This window comes from Sarcophilus harrisii, chromosome 6 (genome assembly GCF_902635505.1).
Source record: "Sarcophilus harrisii chromosome 6, mSarHar1.11, whole genome shotgun sequence".
Taxonomy (NCBI): Eukaryota; Metazoa; Chordata; class Mammalia; order Dasyuromorphia; family Dasyuridae; genus Sarcophilus; species Sarcophilus harrisii.
The window spans coordinates 177606175-177613676 of record NC_045431.1 but is presented as its reverse complement, the minus strand read 5'-3'; the positions used below and the strand labels follow the sequence as shown (position 1 = coordinate 177613676).

At 45.3% G+C, this 7502-nt stretch overlaps 1 protein-coding gene across 1 annotated transcript in view; it reads left to right on the top strand.

Moving 5' to 3' along the window:
- The first annotated feature begins 209 nt into the window (after positions 1-209).
- SLC7A2 (solute carrier family 7 member 2) overlaps positions 210-7502 on the top strand; it is a 61358-nt gene continuing 54065 nt past the window's right edge. The window contains 1 exon segment of the mRNA XM_031943118.1: positions 210-440. The gene's annotated coding sequence lies outside the window, so the exon portion shown is untranslated.

Below are 7502 nucleotides of genomic sequence, written 5' to 3'. Positions count from 1 at the left end.
ATTGAGAGGGGGGGGTGTCCCCTGACAAGTGGGAGAGGGGAGGAGGAGTAAGTATGGGGGGGATGGCTTTTCCTCCCTGGGGCGGGGCACCAGGAACGGGGTTCTAGGGAAAGCAGGGGGTGGGGCCGAGTGCAGGGTTCTTTCGGGCCCAGCCTATGGCCGGTTCGTCCCCGCCCCCTCACCCCCACCCCCAATGGTTCCCTGGATCTCGCCCACCCGCTGGCCTGAGCCCCACGCCGGCGCCGAGGCCTCGCACACACTTAAGCACCCGCCCTCCAGTCCTCGGGCCGCACTGCCAGTCAGCCCGCCAGACCCGCAGTCTGTCAGTCCGTCAGTCCTCTCCTCCGCCTCTCCCTCCAGCTTCTCCTTCCAGCGCTTCGGCCCGGGGCAGCCAGCCAGCAGGGAGGGAGGCAGGGACGCCGAGCCGCCTGGAGCTGTCGGTAGGTAGGTGAGTCTGTCCGAACTAGGGAGAGGGAAGACCGAGCTCGAGCTGGGGGGCGGCAGGGCCGTAGGACTGTCATCGCGCGCCGCTGAAGAGTGTGCGGGGGACGGTCTGCCACACTTCTCCCAGGAGGGGGGCAACCCTGGAACCTGTGCCAGTCCCCTCGCTTCCCTCCCCTCGCAGCTCCTCTCCCCGCGGCTCCCGGGCGCCGGTGGTTAAATATAGCCTTGGCCCGGCTAGGCTGGGGTGGGGGGAGGCGGGCGCCCCTTCTCCCGAGCTGGCAGTCTGGGGTCCATTCCCTCAGGGCTCAATGCAGATTGGCCGGGAGGGCCTGATTTTAGGGGAAAGGAATCCGGAGGGCCTCGGGGTTCCCGCTGAGAATCCTCGGAGGCTCGGAGAGAGTTCGCCCCAGTGCCCAGCTCCTGAGTTCAAATCCATGCTCATTTCTTCGTACACAAGTCATTGCTCCTCTGAGTGCCTCAGTTTCTTTATCTGTAAGTGGAAGGAGCTAGACTAGACTCCTTAGAGTTTCCAACCAGTTGTAAATCAGTCAGTCCACGGGTATCGATTAAGCACCTGCTGGGGACAGTAGAAACCAAGAATTCCTCTGCCTCTTCACTGCTGGAGCTCTCTGTATATCACAGAACCCCGCAACTTTCAGGGGTGTGACTACTAACCCGGGGACCAACAATGTTGAAGTAGGGACTTTTCTCGCTGTTAAGTCAAACGGTTACAGCCCTGGGGAAAGGGAGCTCCAATGGAGAAGGCTAGATGCCCTTCCCATGGGTTGATACCTGGATTTAAATAAATAGACCAATTGTCTCCATCCCTGTTTGGGATTCTCAGGCACAATAAACGCTCAACAGTGATTAAGTACCCACTGAGTACGAACTTGTGCTTGGTTTGGGGGAAGGTAGAATGTGAAAGAAACCAGGGTCAGAGTCCTCAAGGGCTGTCAGGCTACAGAAGGTTCTGCTACTGGAAGCCCAGCCTCCTGGAGTCTCGTTTCCTCCTCTCCATCTGCCTCAGAATAATGCCCAGGATCTAAAGGGGCTTTGGAGAGCTGTAAACTTTAGAGTTTGAAGAAGATCTTGGACAGATGACACTGGCAAGACATGGAAGGAGCTGGTGCATCGAATAGAGTCAGAGTGCTTCCAGGGCCATTGAGAATTGGGGCTTACAGTTCCAATGGTCTTGTGATGAAGAGAGCCATCTGCATCCACAAAGAGGATTGTGGGGACTGAGTGTGGATCACAATATAGTATTTTCATTTTTGTTGACATTTGCCTGCACTTTGTTTTCTTTCTCATTTTTCCCCTTTTTGATCTGATTTTTCTTGTGCAGCATGATAATTGTGGAAATATGTATAGAAGAATTGCACATTTAACATATATTGGATAACTTGCCGTCTAGGGGAGGGAAAGGTGGGAAAGGGAGAAAAATCTGGAACACAAGGTTTTTCAAGGGTGAATGTTGAAAATTTTCTATGCATATGGCTGGAAAATCCAAAAAGTTTTTTTTTTTTTTAAGAAAGAGAATTGGAGCTTGGAAACAGTAAGGACTGGCAGTGGGTAGGAGTTACAATAGAGCAGATTTAGGAAACCATTCCTAACAGCTAAGTAGACATGATTGGGTTGAGCATCATTGGTTGTGAGTGGGCATTGTCCTGCCATGAGGTTTTTAGTGAATTTTAGGGGACCACTAGCTAGAAAGAAGCAGACATTGGACTCTTACCTTGTTAGTTGTACTGGGGTTCACTAAGAAATGCCCTTTTTTTTAGAAAAGCCTTCTCTGACAGACCTCTTTCATAGGGACTTTCTCCTCTCCCACCCCCACTGGATTTTTAACTTCATGGAGAAAAAAAAAGGTGGTATAAGAGAGCTTTGGATCTAGAGTCAAGAAGGTCTGAGTTCTATCTCCAGATTCTTACTAGCTATATATCTTTGGGCAAATTATTTGCTATTGTTGTTCACTTGTTTCAGTCATACTCAGTCATGTCTGAATCTTCAAGATCCAATTTGTGGTTTGCTTGGTGAAGATACTAGTTTATCTTTTTCTTTTTCAAATCATTTTACAGATGAAGAAACTGAGACAAACAGGGTCAAAGTGGCTTGCCCAGGATCACATAGCACGAGCTATGCACAAGCAAAGTGCTTGGGGCTGGATTTGAACTCTGGAATATGAATCTTGTTTTATTTTACTCCTCTCTTAAATGAGGGATTTGGACTCATTTGCCTCTACTCCTTTCTAGCCTAAAGCCCTCTTTTCAGGCTCTAATATAACCTTTGCTTCTTTCTTCCTTGATCTTGAGTTCCCCACTTACTCTGGACACACATACCAGGCAGGGGTTGCTAAAGGTTGTTGTTGTTGCCCATGGGATACCAAGCATTTGATCCAACAGGTGCTGATTTCTTCATCCAGCTGCTGCTGCTGCATCCTGCATCCAGGATCTAAATAGTAGAGGTGGGGGTGGAATCCAGCATCACTTTGGTGCCAAATGGTAAAGAGGAGAAAGTTCAGCTATGTATGTCCTTGCCCATTTCAGATGTCCAAACTTTGGAATGGATCCTTTCTATCCTTCCTGGTCTGCCCAAGCTGAAGAAGCAGCCAGCAAGAAATGATCCCTTCCCTTTCCCCACCCCCAGCCACCAGAAATTGCTAGTATTTCCAGCCAGGAGTGGTATAAGCTCTAGCAGAATCCCTCAGACTTAATGTGAGTAAAGGAGAAAAGCATTTACAGATGCCTACTGTAGGTCTCATTTAATCTTCACAACAACCATGGAAGGTAGGTTCCCACTTTGTCCCTCACCCTTTGCAAATATCCTCTTCTTAGAGATTTGAACTTGTGCAGCCTCCTGTGGCCCAGTTCTGTTAGTCAGACCATCATCCAACCACCTGTATGCCAGACACTGTGGTAGGCACTGGGGATGCAAAGAAGGCAAAAGACAGTGTCTGCCCTCAAGGAGCTGACAATGTAATTTGACAGCTTGATGTAGTGATAGAAGACAGATAGGTGGTACAGTGGTTAAAACCCTGGGTCCGGAGCCAGGAAGTTCAAATCTGGTTTCAGATACTAGCTGTGTAACACTAAGCAAGTCATTTCTCTGTCATTTTCTAAGGTTAGTTTACAGAGAAGATTCTAATCTGCCTTGGTAGAGGAAGTCTCCTCACCTGGGAGTTCCCTTTGCCAATGACATCACAACAGACCTCTTCTGTTGGGCAAAAGGGCCAAGGGCTTAAGAGATTAGGGTCAGTTCTTCCCTGGACATTCTTTGGGAAAACAGCTATCACAACCCTGTTGGCTTTTTGCATTTCAGACTTTAGACCAAAGGACTAGAGCTAAATCAAAATAAAGTTTCCTATCTTTCCTAAGTCAAGTACAAAATAAGTGCAAACAGAGCTCTTAATTGCTTGACCAATCAGCCTCTCTCCCTAGCTGGTGGAAGGAGCCCTAATCTCCATTGGACCTTTTGGTCAAGCTGGAGCTGGGTCAGAGGCTGTCCTGCTCTTCCTTGAATAAAATCAGTGATTATTAGAGATTAACAGAAGTAAATAATGACTTCACAGGCAATGGGATTTCTGTAGGTCTTGTCCCCCACCTATTCCGTAGAAGAGCTTGAGGCTGACCAGCGCAGAGATCAGCAGGGCACTCTCCTGTCTGGATTATATAGAAAGACCCATCGCTTCCCTCCTTTGCTTGCCTCATCTGAGGGATGTCTCCTTGGAGAGCTGTGTTTTTCTTTGGCACTGCCAGTCCTTGGAATCAGGCCGGCCCTTTGGGGAAGAAAAGACTGTACTCCTACTTTGGGGAAACAAAGGATTTCTTTCCTTTTTGCTCCTTTCAGTTAGAACAGAGAAACAAGCTCATGGTTAAAGAGTGTGTGTGTGTGTGTGTGTGTGTGTGTGTGTGAGACGGTGCTCAAAGTTGTACAGTCTGCCTCAAGAAAGGCTACTTTTCTGTATGTTTTCCAGCGACCCATTTGCATTTTCCCATCTATTCATTGGGTTTGGGTGTTTATTTTCTCATTATGGAAACTAGTTTGTGCTGGAGATTGACTAAATGTCATTCCTCCTTTCCATCCTAAACCTTATGGGTGCTTTGCTCACGAATGGCTCCCTAGTGCCTTTCAGAGATTGCTTAAACTCTTTAACTTGGCTTAATGTTGTATTAAGTTGTGTCTTTCTCCTTTCCAACAGAATATAAGCTCCTTGAGGGCAGGACTTTTTTGCCTCTTTAATTATTCCCAGCCCTTTGCACGGAGTCTGGCACATACTCGGTTAGTAAAAATTTATTGATTGATTGGATTAGATAAGAAATTGAATTGTCTTGGGGTCCTAAATCCACAAATTGACTACTAGAAGGGACCTTAACTGAAGTATAGAGCACTCATAGGAGTATAGAAGATGAAATGACTTATAGAAATGACTACCTATATAATAGATAGAAAATGTGGGTGAAATTCAGGTCCCCTAATTACAAAGCCAGAAATTCTCTGCACCACAGATGACAAGTAGCCATTTGGGCTCATACCCTTTGAAATCACGTCCTGGATTCTTGTTTTGGCAACCAGGGTATGGAGGTACATATGGTACTGCCCACCTCTGAGGGGTACACATGCTACGTGGTGCCTAGGAGAAGATTCAAACCGCTGGTCCAGTAGACTTGCCACACCTTGCCATGCTTCTGGAAGGGACTCAGGACTAGGGAATAGAAAGTAACTTTTGCAGGTTTGGCAATTGTCAGTGCTGTAAAATTACCCATGCATATAACTTGTCAATAAAAAGCTATAATAAAAGAAAAGAAAAAAAAAGAAAGTAACTTTTGTCCTGGTATATTTCACCAAATGAGTATTGATTAGGTACCTGCTGTATGCTCTTAGTCTAGAGTAAGTGGAAACCCTGCCCTTGGAGATCTTGTGTACTCCAACTTCTCCCCAAGTACTCCCAATTGTGGAGACTGTAAAGCTCAGCCAGCTTCCCAAAGCACACCCCAGGACCGTTTAGAACCACAGGCTGGGTTCACTCCTTTTTAATGCTCCCCTATCCCTTGGTTTCTGGTTTCCTCTGTTGGTGTTTCTGATACAAGTATAAGTCACACTTTTGTACATTTAATCTTATGGATCTTCCATTTGGAAAGACTTTGGTAGGGAAATCTATTTTAAAGTCAAAGAATCTTTTAAAAGATCAATAGTGTGTTGGTTACTCCTAAATAGAATAAGCTTATTCATTTATTTTAAAATAAATCCATGTTTTCCAATATTGATTCTTCTTAGAAGTAGGGCCCAGATTTCCCTGATCTTCTTTAGAAGGTTTAGAGAAAGCACTCATTGGATTCCAAGCCTCAAGCTGGAAGGATCCGTAACAGCTACCCAGTCCAAGCTCTTCATTTTACAAATGAGCTTCCTCTTGTAAGAAGTGTGGGTCACAATTTGAATGCAGAACCTTGGACTCCAAAGGCAGTGTTGTTAGTGAGTGGGAGCTTCACTGACAGAACTACTAGTCCTGGTGTAAAAGTGGAGAGAATGAACTAACTTCCCTGAAGAAGGACTGAGATGGGAATCTTCCATCCTTGCTCTTCTGGGGCCATCACAGAGGGTCTCCCAGATGTGAAAAGGCTTTGTTTGAAAGTAACAGCACAGTTAGGGATGGGTCAACATATCTCAAACTCTTAGGTCTTTCTAAAACTCTATCCCAAGGACAGATATGGAGCAAAAGATACTGAATGTGGAGGCTTCCTGTCTTGAAGCTGACCACATATTTTATTTTGGGCATGTCACTTAACTTCTTAAACCTCAGTTTCCTCATCTGTAAAATGGAGATTATAATAACTTTCATTGTGAACTTTGACAACCTGAAATTGCAATGGAAAGGTAGATTCTTATTACTATTATTAGTTATCGAGTGACCTTGAAGCTTACTTCATTTCTCTGTCTCGTGACTTGCTTTTGTTTCAGTGTTGACACTTTTTATCCTGAGATATTTACTGAGAAACTGTGTCATTTGACTGTGTTTGTAACTTCACCTGGCACTTTTACCACCTTGACTTTTTCCTTTTTCTTTTTGAACCTACATATAACATAGATTAATCCAGGTTGGAGTTGGGTATATGATCCGAGGTTCATCCGAGGCCTGAGCTTTCCCTGATACACACTACCCCTCTCCCCCTTTTTTGTACATCAGTATTCTCCCAGTGATACTTGCCTGGCTGTGTATCAAAGAACACCATGATCCCAGAAGAATCCAAAAGATGCTTATTGAAGCTGCCAGAGGGCGGCAGAAATGGGTCTGGCCCAAGGAAGGAAGCTACTCAATCCTGCCAGCTATGACCTGGGGTGAAAGAAACCATCCAGGAAATGTGTATTTAGAAAATAAGGGAGAGGTGGGCACAGAGAACAGGAAGACTTGAAGGGTGGATGGCCCAGAACTGCCCACTTAGAGGCAAAGGTTGGGCCTGTTGGCAAGTTTTGCACATGAAAATGGAACAAAATAAAAAGGCCAGCTGAGTTGCAATCTGAATCACTGGAGGGAGAGACTGTTACTTGGCAAACTGTAATAAAGTATTTCATGCACCTATTGTATAAGTTTTGATCTAGTTCTCTGGGTGCTGATGGTTCCATTAAACCCCAAATGAGAGAAGCAAGCCAGATAGTGTTTTCTTTAGCCAGCATTCTCATAAAGTTGTGATATATCTTCCTAATTCCCTAATTGTATCTTGTCATCATAGGACTGGCTACAGGATGTGCCTTTGATTGACCCTAACTCCTCAAGAAGCATCTTTCAAAATGGGGATATAGAGGTCTGGTGGTTATAAAGTGACAGAAGTGCCCAAGAAAAAATTTTTACATAACTTTGGAGGTGTTGATCGAATCATTTCTACTCATTTCTAAACAGACTTTTTCATAATGGAACTTATTAGTTAGGCAATCACATGTCAGTGTGAGGTGAAAGAAGTTGGTCAAAAGACAATTTATTATTAATTAACCTACTAGGTGCTAGACCCTGAACTAAACCCTAGAGATACAAAGAAAAACAACTAAGTCTTAATCAGGATTGCCTCATT